Raw genomic sequence first — 12,772 nt, forward strand, 5'->3', positions numbered from 1 at the left:
GAATGAGCAATTCATATTTCCTGCTTAATTTTTTGTAAAAGAAGCAATGGTACGCCTGAACAGGGACTTGAACCCTGGACCCTCAGATTAAAAGTCTGATGCTCTACCGACTGAGCTATCCAGGCACAAGGATCACTGCCCATTTGAAACTTGATTTTCACTCTACAGCACCTCCATACATGGCTACCTCACTGGTCAATAAAGGAAATGAATTACTAGTGCATTACACACATTTTGACACTGGAGACATAACTTTTTTCAGTCATTCCGTATCCAGATATAGAGATTTGCAGCATCTAGGACTTTAATGTTCACCCACTTACGGATTTGAATGTTTTGCCACATTCATGAGTGCAAACTTGCTCCCCAGTAAAGACGAACATGTGCTCCTCAATGCACACACTGGGCAATGCAGTCCACTCTAAATCGACGATTAATGACATGCTCGTTTTGTGCAATGGAGTTTCAGTCAATTGGAAAACATTTTGAAAAGTTATATTGCAACAGAAGCCCAGCCTTAAAAAAGTGGATTTCACTTCTAAATGATTACATGAGGAAGGAAAGGAGACCAGATGCAAAAAAGGTGCTGTGGCTTAGTTGGTTAAAGCGCCTGTCTAGTAAACAGGAGATCCTGAGTTCGAATCTCAGCAGCGCCTGTCTGCTTTTTTTTCGACCAATCTGTCTCCCCAATATTAAAACTTTGTACAAAGATTGCTATTTCATGCTATTTAGAAGCACAGTCAGGCTTGAAATGTTGGCAAAGCATCCAAGAACTCTGGACTCCACTACCTTAGAATCATATTGCCCAAGGTTGCGATGCCATCAGAAATAGCACATATTAGAATGAGCAATTCATATTTCCTGCTTAATTTTTTGTAAAAGAAGCAAAGGTACGCCTGAACAGGGACTTGAACCCTGGACCCTCAGATTAAAAGTCTGATGCTCTACCGACTGAGCTATCCAGGCACAGGGATCACTGCCCATTTGAAACTTGATTTTCACTCTACAGCACCTCCATACATGGCTACCTCACTGGTCAATAAAGGAAATGAATTACTAGTGCATTACACACATTTTGACACTGGAGACATAACTTTTTTCAGTCATTCCGTATCCAGATATAGAGATTTGCAGCATCTAGGACTTTAATGTTCACCCACTTACGGATTTGAATGTTTTGCCACATTCATGAGTGCAAAATTGCTCCCCAGTAAAGGCGAACATGTGCTCCTCAATACACACACTGGGCAATGAAGTCCACTCTAAATCAACGATTAATGACATGCTCGTTTTGTGCATTGGAGTTTCAGTCAATTGGAAAACATTTTGTAAAGTTATATTGCAACAGAAGCCCAGCCTTAAAAAAAGTGGATTTCACTTCTAAATGATTACATGAGGAAGGACAGGAGATCAGATGCCAAAGAGGTTTTGTGGCTTAGTTGGTTAAAGCGCCTGTCTAGTAAACTGGAGATCCTGAGTTTGAATCTCAGCAGCGCCTGTCTGCTTTTTTTTCGACCAATCTGTCTCCCCAATATTAAAACTTTGTACAAAGATTGTTATTTCATGCTATTTAGAAGCACAGTCAGGCTTGAAATGTTGGCAAAGCATCCAAGAATTCTGGACTCCACTACCTTAGAGTCATATTGCCCAAGGTTGCGATGCCATCAGAAATAGCACATATTAGAATGAGCAATTCATATTTCCTGCTAAATTTTTTGTAAAAGAAGCAAAGATACGCCTGAACAGGGACTTGAACCCTGGACCCTCAGATTAAAAGTCTGATGCTCTACCGACTGAGCTATCCAGGCACAGGGATCACTGCCCATTTGAAACTTGATTTTCACTCTACAGCACCTCCATACATGGCTACCTCACTGGTCAATAAAGGAAATGAATTACTAGTGCATTACACACATTTTGACACTGGAGACATAACTTTTTTCAGTCATTACGTATCCAGATATAGAGATTTGCAGCATCTAGGACTTTAATGTTCACCCACTTACGGATTTGAATGTTTTGCCACATTCATGAGTGCAAACTTGCTCCCCAGTAAAGACGAACATGTGCTCCTCAATGCACACACTGGGCAATGCAGTCCACTCTAAATCGACGATTAATGACATGCTCGTTTTGTGCAATGGAGTTTCAGTCAATTGGAAAACATTTTGAAAAGTTATATTGCAACAGAAGTCCAGCCTTAAAAAAGTGGATTTCACTTCTAAATGATTACATGAGGAAGGAAAGGAGACCAGATGCAAAAAAGGTGCTGTGGCTTAGTTGGTTAAAGCGCCTGTCTAGTAAACAGGAGATCCTGAGTTCGAATCTCAGCAGCGCCTGTCTGCTTTTTTTCGACCAATCTGTCTCCCCAATATTAAAACTTTGTACAAAGATTGCTATTTCATGCTATTTAGAAGCACAGTCAGGCTTGATATGTTGGCAAAGCATCCAAGAACTCTGGACTCCACTACCTTAGAGTCATATTGCCCAAGGTTGCGATGCCATCAGAAATAGCACATATTAGAATGAGCAATTCATATTTCCTGCTTAATTTTTTGTAAAAGAAGCAAAGGTACGCCTGAACAGGGACTTGAACCCTGGACCCTCAGATTAAAAGTCTGATGCTCTACCGACTGAGCTATCCAGGCAGATGGATCACTGCCATTTGAAACTTGATTTTCACTCTACAGCACCTCCATACATGGCTACCTCACTGGTCAATAAAGGAAATGAATTACTAGTGCATTACACACATTTTGACACTGGAGACATAACTTTTTTCAGTCATTCCGTATCCAGATATAGAGATTTGCAGCATCTAGGACTTTAATGTTCACCCACTTACGGATTTGAATGTTTTGCCACATTCATGAGTGCAAAATTGCTCCCCAGTAAAGGCGAACATGTGCTCCTCAATGCACACACTGGGCAATGCAGTCCACTCTAAATCGACGATTAATGACATGCTCGTTTTGTGCAATGGAGTTTCAGTCAATTGGAAAACATTTTGTAAAGTTATATTGCAACAGAAGCCCAGCCTTAAAAAAAGTGGATTTCACTTCTAAATGATTACATGAGGAAGGACAGGAGATCAGATGCAAAAGAGGTGCTGTGGCTTAGTTGGTTAAAGCGCCTGTCTAGTAAACTGGAGATCCTGAGTTCGAATCTCAGCAGCGCCTGTCTGCTTTTTTTTCGACCAATCTGTCTCCCCAATATTAAAACTTTGTACAAAGATTGTTATTTCATGCTATTTAGAAGCACAGTCAGGCTTGAAATGTTGGCAAAGCATCCAAGAATTCTGGACTCCACTACCTTAGAGTCATATTGCCCAAGGTTGCGATGCCATCAGAAATAGCACATATTAGAATGAGCAATTCATATTTCCTGCTAAATTTTTTGTAAAAGAAGCAAAGATACGCCTGAACAGGGACTTGAACCCTGGACCCTCAGATTAAAAGTCTGATGCTCTACCAACTGAGCTATCCAGGCACGGGGATCACTGCCCATTTGAAACTTGATTTTCACTCTACAGCACCTCCATACATGGCTACCTCACTGGTCAATAAAGGAAATGAATTACTAGTGCATTACACACATTTTGACACTGGAGACATAACTTTTTTCAGTCATTCCGTATCCAGATATAGAGATTTGCAGCATCTAGGACTTTAATGTTCACCCACTTACGGATTTGAATGTTTTGCCACATTAATGAGTGCAAACTTGCTCCCCAGTAAAGACGAACATGTGCTCCTCAATGCACACACTGGGCAATGCAGTCCACTCTAAATCGACGATTAATGACATGCTCGTTTTGTGCAATGGAGTTTCAGTCAATTGGAAAACATTTTGAAAAGTTATATTGCAACAGAAGCCCAGCCTTAAAAAAGTGGATTTCACTTCTAAATGATTACATGAGGAAGGAAAGGAGACCAGATGCAAAAAAGGTGCTGTGGCTTAGTTGGTTAAAGCGCCTGTCTAGTAAACAGGAGATCCTGAGTTCGAATCCCAGCAGCGCCTGTCTGCTTTTTTTTCGACCAATCTGTCTCCCCAATATTAAAACTTTGTACAAAGATTGCTATTTCATGCTATTTAGAAGCACAGTCAGGCTTGAAATGTTGGCAAAGCATCCAAGAACTCTGGACTCCACTACCTTAGAATCATATTGCCCAAGGTTGCGATGCCATCAGAAATAGCACATATTAGAATGAGCAATTCATATTTCCTGCTTAATTTTTTGTAAAAGAAGCAAAGGTACGCCTGAACAGGGACTTGAACCCTGGACCCTCAGATTAAAAGTCTGATGCTCTACCGACTGAGCTATCCAGGCACAAGGATCACTGCCCATTTGAAACTTGATTTTCACTCTACAGCACCTCCATACATGGCTACCTCACTGGTCAATAAAGGAAATGAATTACTAGTGCATTACACACATTTTGACACTGGAGACATAACTTTTTTCAGTCATTCCGTATCCAGATATAGAGATTTGCAGCATCTAGGACTTTAATGTTCACCCACTTACGGATTTGAATGTTTTGCCACATTCATGAGTGCAAAATTGCTCCCCAGTAAAGGCGAACATGTGCTCCTCAATACACACACTGGGCAATGAAGTCCACTCTAAATCAACGATTAATGACATGCTCGTTTTGTGCATTGGAGTTTCAGTCAATTGGAAAACATTTTGTAAAGTTATATTGCAACAGAAGCCCAGCCTTAAAAAAAGTGGATTTCACTTCTAAATGATTACATGAGGAAGGACAGGAGATCAGATGCCAAAGAGGTTTTGTGGCTTAGTTGGTTAAAGCGCCTGTCTAGTAAACTGGAGATCCTGAGTTTGAATCTCAGCAGCGCCTGTCTGCTTTTTTTTCGACCAATCTGTCTCCCCAATATTAAAACTTTGTACAAAGATTGTTATTTCATGCTATTTAGAAGCACAGTCAGGCTTGAAATGTTGGCAAAGCATCCAAGAATTCTGGACTTCACTACCTTAGAGTCATATTGCCCAAGGTTGCGATGCCATCAGAAATAGCACATATTAGAATGAGCAATTCATATTTCCTGCTAAATTTTTTGTAAAAGAAGCAAAGATACGCCTGAACAGGGACTTGAACCCTGGACCCTCAGATTAAAAGTCTGATGCTCTACCGACTGAGCTATCCAGGCACAGGGATCACTGCCCATTTGAAACTTGATTTTCACTCTACAGCACCTCCATACATGGCTACCTCACTGGTCAATAAAGGAAATGAATTACTAGTGCATTACACACATTTTGACACTGGAGACATAACTTTTTTCAGTCATTACGTATCCAGATATAGAGATTTGCAGCATCTAGGACTTTAATGTTCACCCACTTACGGATTTGAATGTTTTGCCACATTCATGAGTGCAAACTTACTCCCCAGTAAAGACGAACATGTGCTCCTCAATGCACACACTGGGCAATGCAGTCCACTCTAAATCGACGATTAATGACATGCTCGTTTTGTGCAATGGAGTTTCAGTCAATTGGAAAACATTTTGAAAAGTTATATTGCAACAGAAGTCCAGCCTTAAAAAAGTGGATTTCACTTCTAAATGATTACATGAGGAAGGAAAGGAGACCAGATGCAAAAAAGGTGCTGTGGCTTAGTTGGTTAAAGCGCCTGTCTAGTAAACAGGAGATCCTGAGTTTGAATCTCAGCAGCGCCTGTCTGCTTTTTTTCGACCAATCTGTCTCCCCAATATTAAAACTTTGTACAAAGATTGCTATTTCATGCTATTTAGAAGCACAGTCAGGCTTGATATGTTGGCAAAGCATCCAAGAACTCTGGACTCCACTACCTTAGAGTCATATTGCCCAAGGTTGCGATGCCATCAGAAATAGCACATATTAGAATGAGCAATTCATATTTCCTGCTTAATTTTTTGTAAAAGAAGCAAAGGTACGCCTGAACAGGGACTTGAACCCTGGACCCTCAGATTAAAAGTCTGATGCTCTACCGACTGAGCTATCCAGGCAGATGGATCACTGCCATTTGAAACTTGATTTTCACTCTACAGCACCTCCATACATGGCTACCTCACTGGTCAATAAAGGAAATGAATTACTAGTGCATTACACACATTTTGACACTGGAGACATAACTTTTTTCAGTCATTCCGTATCCAGATATAGAGATTTGCAGCATCTAGGACTTTAATGTTCACCCACTTACGGATTTGAATGTTTTGCCACATTCATGAGTGCAAACTTGCTCCCCAGTAAAGACGAACATGTGCTCCTCAATGCACACACTGGGCAATGCAGTCCACTCTAAATCGACGATTAATGACATGCTCGTTTTGTGCAATGGAGTTTCAGTCAATTGGAAAACATTTTGAAAAGTTATATTGCAACAGAAGCCCAGCCTTAAAAAAGTGGATTTCGCTTCTAAATGATTACATGAGGAAGGAAAGGAGACCAGATGCAAAAAAGGTGCTGTGGCTTAGTTGGTTAAAGTGCCTGTCTAGTAAACAGGAGATCCTGAGTTCGAATCTCAGCAGCGCCTGTCTGCTTTTTTTTCGACCAATCTGTCTCCCCAATATTAAAACTTTGTACAAAGATTGCTGTTTCATGCTATTTAGAAGCACAGTCAGGCTTGAAATGTTGGCAAAGCATCCAAGAACTCTGGACTCCACTACCTTAGAGTCATATTGCCCAAGGTTGCGATGCCATCAGAAATAGCACATATTAGAATGAGCAATTCATATTTCCTGCTAAATTTTTTGTAAAAGAAGCAAAGATACGCCTGAACAGGGACTTGAACCCTGGACCCTCAGATTAAAAGTCTGATGCTCTACCGACTGAGCTATCCAGGCACAGGGATCACTGCCCATTTGAAACTTGATTTTCACTCTACAGCACCTCCATACATGGCTACCTCACTGGTCAATAAAGGAAATGAATTACTAGTGCATTACACACATTTTGACACTGGAGACATAACTTTTTTCAGTCATTCCGTATCCAGATATAGAGATTTGCAGCATCTAGGACTTTAATGTTCACCCACTTACGGATTTGAATGTTTTGCCACATTCATGAGTGCAAAATTGCTCCCCAGTAAAGGCGAACATGTGCTCCCCAATACACACACTGGGCAATGCAGTCCACTCTAAATCAACGATTAATGACATGCTCGTTTTGTGCAATGGAGTTTCAGTCAATTGGAAAACATTTTGTAAAGTTATATTGCAACAGAAGCCCAGCCTTAAAAAAAGTGGATTTCACTTCTAAATGATTACATGAGGAAGGAAAGGAGATCAGATGCAAAAGAGGTGCTGTGGCTTAGTTGGTTAAAGCGCCTGTCTAGTAAACAGGAGATCCTGAGTTCGAATCTCAGCAGCGCCTGTCTGCTTTTTTTTCGACCAATCTGTCTCCCCAATATTAAAACTTTGTACAAAGATTGTTATTTCATGCTATTTAGAAGCACAGTCAGGCTTGAAATGTTGGCAAAGCATCCAAGAATTCTGGACTCCACTACCTTAGAGTCATATTGCCCAAGGTTGCGATGCCATCAGAAATAGCACATATTAGAATGAGCAATTCATATTTCCTGCTAAATTTTTTGTAAAAGAAGCAAAGATACGCCTGAACAGGGACTTGAACCCTGGACCCTCAGATTAAAAGTCTGATGCTCTACCGACTGAGCTATCCAGGCACAGGGATCACTGCCCATTTGAAACTTGATTTTCACTCTACAGCACCTCCATACATGGCTACCTCACTGGTCAATAAAGGAAATGAATTACTAGTGCATTACACACATTTTGACACTGGAGACATAACTTTTTTCAGTCATTCCGTATCCAGATATAGAGATTTGCAGCATCTAGGACTTTAATGTTCACCCACTTACGGATTTGAATGTTTTGCCACATTCATGAGTGCAAACTTGCTCCCCAGTAAAGACGAACATGTGCTCCTCAATGCACACACTGGGCAATGCAGTCCACTCTAAATCGACGATTAATGACATGCTCGTTTTGTGCAATGGAGTTTCAGTCAATTGGAAAACATTTTGAAAAGTTATATTGCAACAGAAGCCCAGCCTTAAAAAAGTGGATTTCGCTTCTAAATGATTACATGAGGAAGGAAAGGAGACCAGATGCAAAAAAGGTGCTGTGGCTTAGTTGGTTAAAGCGCCTGTCTAGTAAACAGGAGATCCTGAGTTCGAATCTCAGCAGCGCCTGTCTGCTTTTTTTTCGACCAATCTGTCTCCCCAATATTAAAACTTTGTACAAAGATTGCTGTTTCATGCTATTTAGAAGCACAGTCAGGCTTGAAATGTTGACAAAGCATCCAAGAACTCTGGACTCCACTACCTTAGAGTCATATTGCCCAAGGTTGCGATGCCATCAGAAATAGCACATATTAGAATGAGCAATTCATATTTCCTGCTTAATTTTTTGTAAAAGAAGCAAAGGTACGCCTGAACAGGGACTTGAACCCTGGACCCTCAGATTAAAAGTCTGATGCTCTACCGACTGAGCTATCCAGGCACAAGGATCACTGCCCATTTGAAACTTGATTTTCACTCTACAGCACCTCCATACATGGCTACCTCACTGGTCAATAAAGGAAATGAATTACTAGTGCATTACACACATTTTGACACTGGAGACATAACTTTTTTCAGTCATTCCGTATCCAGATATAGAGATTTGCAGCATCTAGGACTTTAATGTTCACCCACTAACGGATTTGAATGTTTTGCCACATTCATGAGTGCAAACTTGCTCCCCAGTAAAGACGAACATGTGCTCCTCAATGCACACACTGGGCAATGCAGTCCACTCTAAATCGACGATTAATGACATGCTCGTTTTGTGCAATGGAGTTTCAGTCAATTGGAAAACATTTTGAAAAGTTATATTGCAACAGAAGCCCAGCCTTAAAAAAGTGGATTTCACTTCTAAATGATTACATGAGGAAGGAAAGGAGACCAGATGCAAAAAAGGTGCTGTGGCTTAGTTGGTTAAAGCGCCTGTCTAGTAAACAGGAGATCCTGAGTTCGAATCCCAGCAGCGCCTGTCTGCTTTTTTTTCGACCAATCTGTCTCCCCAATATTAAAACTTTGTACAAAGATTGCTATTTCATGCTATTTAGAAGCACAGTCAGGCTTGAAATGTTGGCAAAGCATCCAAGAACTCTGGACTCCACTACCTTAGAATCATATTGCCCAAGGTTGCGATGCCATCAGAAATAGCACATATTAGAATGAGCAATTCATATTTCCTGCTTAATTTTTTGTAAAAGAAGCAAAGGTACGCCTGAACAGGGACTTGAACCCTGGACCCTCAGATTAAAAGTCTGATGCTCTACCGACTGAGCTATCCAGGCACAAGGATCACTGCCCATTTGAAACTTGATTTTCACTCTACAGCACCTCCATACATGGCTACCTCACTGGTCAATAAAGGAAATGAATTACTAGTGCATTACACACATTTTGACACTGGAGACATAACTTTTTTCAGTCATTCCGTATCCAGATATAGAGATTTGCAGCATCTAGGACTTTAATGTTCACCCACTTACGGATTTGAATGTTTTGCCACATTCATGAGTGCAAAATTGCTCCCCAGTAAAGGCGAACATGTGCTCCTCAATACACACACTGGGCAATGAAGTCCACTCTAAATCAACGATTAATGACATGCTCGTTTTGTGCATTGGAGTTTCAGTCAATTGGAAAACATTTTGTAAAGTTATATTGCAACAGAAGCCCAGCCTTAAAAAAAGTGGATTTCACTTCTAAATGATTACATGAGGAAGGACAGGAGATCAGATGCCAAAGAGGTTTTGTGGCTTAGTTGGTTAAAGCGCCTGTCTAGTAAACTGGAGATCCTGAGTTTGAATCTCAGCAGCGCCTGTCTGCTTTTTTTTCGACCAATCTGTCTCCCCAATATTAAAACTTTGTACAAAGATTGTTATTTCATGCTATTTAGAAGCACAGTCAGGCTTGAAATGTTGGCAAAGCATCCAAGAATTCTGGACTTCACTACCTTAGAGTCATATTGCCCAAGGTTGCGATGCCATCAGAAATAGCACATATTAGAATGAGCAATTCATATTTCCTGCTTAATTTTTTGTAAAAGAAGCAAAGGTACGCCTGAACAGGGACTTGAACCCTGGACCCTCAGATTAAAAGTCTGATGCTCTACCGACTGAGCTATCCAGGCACAGGGATCACTGCCCATTTGAAACTTGATTTTCACTCTACAGCACCTCCATACATGGCTACCTCACTGGTCAATAAAGGAAATGAATTACTAGTGCATTACACACATTTTGACACTGGAGACATAACTTTTTTCAGTCATTCCGTATCCAGATATAGAGATTTGCAGCATCTAGGACTTTAATGTTCACCCACTTACGGATTTGAATGTTTTGCCACATTCATGAGTGCAAAATTGCTCCCCAGTAAAGGCGAACATGTGCTCCCCAATACACACACTGGGCAATGCAGTCCACTCTAAATCAACGATTAATGACATGCTCGTTTTGTGCAATGGAGTTTCAGTCAATTGGAAAACATTTTGTAAAGTTATATTGCAACAGAAGCCCAGCCTTAAAAAAAGTGGATTTCACTTCTAAATGATTACATGAGGAAGGAAAGGAGATCAGATGCAAAAGAGGTGCTGTGGCTTAGTTGGTTAAAGCGCCTGTCTAGTAAACAGGAGATCCTGAGTTCGAATCTCAGCAGCGCCTGTCTGCTTTTTTTTCGACCAATCTGTCTCCCCAATATTAAAACTTTGTACAAAGATTGTTATTTCATGCTATTTAGAAGCACAGTCAGGCTTGAAATGTTGGCAAAGCATCCAAGAATTCTGGACTCCACTACCTTAGAGTCATATTGCCCAAGGTTGCGATGCCATCAGAAATAGCACATATTAGAATGAGCAATTCATATTTCCTGCTAAATTTTTTGTAAAAGAAGCAAAGATACGCCTGAACAGGGACTTGAACCCTGGACCCTCAGATTAAAAGTCTGATGCTCTACCGACTGAGCTATCCAGGCACAGGGATCACTGCCCATTTGAAACTTGATTTTCACTCTACAGCACCTCCATACATGGCTACCTCACTGGTCAATAAAGGAAATGAATTACTAGTGCATTACACACATTTTGACACTGGAGACATAACTTTTTTCAGTCATTCCGTATCCAGATATAGAGATTTGCAGCATCTAGGACTTTAATGTTCACCCACTTACGGATTTGAATGTTTTGCCACATTCATGAGTGCAAACTTGCTCCCCAGTAAAGACGAACATGTGCTCCTCAATGCACACACTGGGCAATGCAGTCCACTCTAAATCGACGATTAATGACATGCTCGTTTTGTGCAATGGAGTTTCAGTCAATTGGAAAACATTTTGAAAAGTTATATTGCAACAGAAGCCCAGCCTTAAAAAAGTGGATTTCGCTTCTAAATGATTACATGAGGAAGGAAAGGAGACCAGATGCAAAAAAGGTGCTGTGGCTTAGTTGGTTAAAGCGCCTGTCTAGTAAACAGGAGATCCTGAGTTCGAATCTCAGCAGCGCCTGTCTGCTTTTTTTTCGACCAATCTGTCTCCCCAATATTAAAACTTTGTACAAAGATTGCTGTTTCATGCTATTTAGAAGCACAGTCAGGCTTGAAATGTTGACAAAGCATCCAAGAACTCTGGACTCCACTACCTTAGAGTCATATTGCCCAAGGTTGCGATGCCATCAGAAATAGCACATATTAGAATGAGCAATTCATATTTCCTGCTTAATTTTTTGTAAAAGAAGCAAAGGTACGCCTGAACAGGGACTTGAACCCTGGACCCTCAGATTAAAAGTCTGATGCTCTACCGACTGAGCTATCCAGGCACAAGGATCACTGCCCATTTGAAACTTGATTTTCACTCTACAGCACCTCCATACATGGCTACCTCACTGGTCAATAAAGGAAATGAATTACTAGTGCATTACACACATTTTGACACTGGAGACATAACTTTTTTCAGTCATTCCGTATCCAGATATAGAGATTTGCAGCATCTAGGACTTTAATGTTCACCCACTAACGGATTTGAATGTTTTGCCACATTCATGAGTGCAAACTTGCTCCCCAGTAAAGACGAACATGTGCTCCTCAATGCACACACTGGGCAATGCAGTCCACTCTAAATCGACGATTAATGACATGCTCGTTTTGTGCAATGGAGTTTCAGTCAATTGGAAAACATTTTGAAAAGTTATATTGCAACAGAAGCCCAGCCTTAAAAAAGTGGATTTCACTTCTAAATGATTACATGAGGAAGGAAAGGAGACCAGATGCAAAAAAGGTGCTGTGGCTTAGTTGGTTAAAGCGCCTGTCTAGTAAACAGGAGATCCTGAGTTCGAATCCCAGCAGCGCCTGTCTGCTTTTTTTTCGACCAATCTGTCTCCCCAATATTAAAACTTTGTACAAAGATTGCTATTTCATGCTATTTAGAAGCACAGTCAGGCTTGAAATGTTGGCAAAGCATCCAAGAACTCTGGACTCCACTACCTTAGAATCATATTGCCCAAGGTTGCGATGCCATCAGAAATAGCACATATTAGAATGAGCAATTCATATTTCCTGCTTAATTTTTTGTAAAAGAAGCAAAGGTACGCCTGAACAGGGACTTGAACCCTGGACCCTCAGATTAAAAGTCTGATGCTCTACCGACTGAGCTATCCAGGCACAAGGATCACTGCCCATTTGAAACTTGAT

The 12,772-nt window shown here is 40.8% G+C and overlaps 16 non-coding genes across 16 annotated transcripts; all 16 read right to left on the minus strand.

Annotated features, from left to right (window-relative positions):
• Positions 1-52: 52 nt before the first annotated feature.
• TRNAK-UUU (transfer RNA lysine (anticodon UUU)) lies at positions 53-125 on the minus strand. Its single transcript has one exon. It is a non-coding gene; the product is annotated as a tRNA-Lys (tRNA).
• Positions 126-893: 768 nt separating this feature from the next.
• TRNAK-UUU (transfer RNA lysine (anticodon UUU)) lies at positions 894-966 on the minus strand. The gene has a single exon. It is a non-coding gene; the product is annotated as a tRNA-Lys (tRNA).
• A 769-nt stretch (positions 967-1,735) lies between these two features.
• TRNAK-UUU (transfer RNA lysine (anticodon UUU)) lies at positions 1,736-1,808 on the minus strand. Its single transcript has one exon. It is a non-coding gene; the product is annotated as a tRNA-Lys (tRNA).
• Positions 1,809-2,575: 767 nt separating this feature from the next.
• Positions 2,576-2,648, minus strand: TRNAK-UUU (transfer RNA lysine (anticodon UUU)). Its single transcript has one exon. It is a non-coding gene; the product is annotated as a tRNA-Lys (tRNA).
• A 768-nt stretch (positions 2,649-3,416) lies between these two features.
• On the minus strand, positions 3,417-3,489 carry TRNAK-UUU (transfer RNA lysine (anticodon UUU)). Its single transcript has one exon. It is a non-coding gene; the product is annotated as a tRNA-Lys (tRNA).
• Positions 3,490-4,257: 768 nt separating this feature from the next.
• TRNAK-UUU (transfer RNA lysine (anticodon UUU)) lies at positions 4,258-4,330 on the minus strand. The gene has a single exon. It is a non-coding gene; the product is annotated as a tRNA-Lys (tRNA).
• Positions 4,331-5,099: 769 nt separating this feature from the next.
• TRNAK-UUU (transfer RNA lysine (anticodon UUU)) lies at positions 5,100-5,172 on the minus strand. The gene has a single exon. It is a non-coding gene; the product is annotated as a tRNA-Lys (tRNA).
• A 767-nt stretch (positions 5,173-5,939) lies between these two features.
• On the minus strand, positions 5,940-6,012 carry TRNAK-UUU (transfer RNA lysine (anticodon UUU)). Its single transcript has one exon. It is a non-coding gene; the product is annotated as a tRNA-Lys (tRNA).
• A 767-nt stretch (positions 6,013-6,779) lies between these two features.
• Positions 6,780-6,852, minus strand: TRNAK-UUU (transfer RNA lysine (anticodon UUU)). The gene has a single exon. It is a non-coding gene; the product is annotated as a tRNA-Lys (tRNA).
• A 769-nt stretch (positions 6,853-7,621) lies between these two features.
• TRNAK-UUU (transfer RNA lysine (anticodon UUU)) lies at positions 7,622-7,694 on the minus strand. The gene has a single exon. It is a non-coding gene; the product is annotated as a tRNA-Lys (tRNA).
• Positions 7,695-8,462: 768 nt separating this feature from the next.
• TRNAK-UUU (transfer RNA lysine (anticodon UUU)) lies at positions 8,463-8,535 on the minus strand. The gene has a single exon. It is a non-coding gene; the product is annotated as a tRNA-Lys (tRNA).
• A 768-nt stretch (positions 8,536-9,303) lies between these two features.
• TRNAK-UUU (transfer RNA lysine (anticodon UUU)) lies at positions 9,304-9,376 on the minus strand. The gene has a single exon. It is a non-coding gene; the product is annotated as a tRNA-Lys (tRNA).
• Positions 9,377-10,145: 769 nt separating this feature from the next.
• On the minus strand, positions 10,146-10,218 carry TRNAK-UUU (transfer RNA lysine (anticodon UUU)). Its single transcript has one exon. It is a non-coding gene; the product is annotated as a tRNA-Lys (tRNA).
• A 769-nt stretch (positions 10,219-10,987) lies between these two features.
• On the minus strand, positions 10,988-11,060 carry TRNAK-UUU (transfer RNA lysine (anticodon UUU)). Its single transcript has one exon. It is a non-coding gene; the product is annotated as a tRNA-Lys (tRNA).
• A 768-nt stretch (positions 11,061-11,828) lies between these two features.
• On the minus strand, positions 11,829-11,901 carry TRNAK-UUU (transfer RNA lysine (anticodon UUU)). The gene has a single exon. It is a non-coding gene; the product is annotated as a tRNA-Lys (tRNA).
• Positions 11,902-12,669: 768 nt separating this feature from the next.
• On the minus strand, positions 12,670-12,742 carry TRNAK-UUU (transfer RNA lysine (anticodon UUU)). The gene has a single exon. It is a non-coding gene; the product is annotated as a tRNA-Lys (tRNA).
• Between the last annotated feature and the right edge of the window lie 30 nt (positions 12,743-12,772).

Source organism: Ambystoma mexicanum, unplaced genomic scaffold (genome assembly GCF_040938575.1).
Source record: "Ambystoma mexicanum isolate Mex_15411 unplaced genomic scaffold, UKY_AmexF1_1 Mex_scaf1, whole genome shotgun sequence".
Taxonomy (NCBI): Eukaryota; Metazoa; Chordata; class Amphibia; order Caudata; family Ambystomatidae; genus Ambystoma; species Ambystoma mexicanum.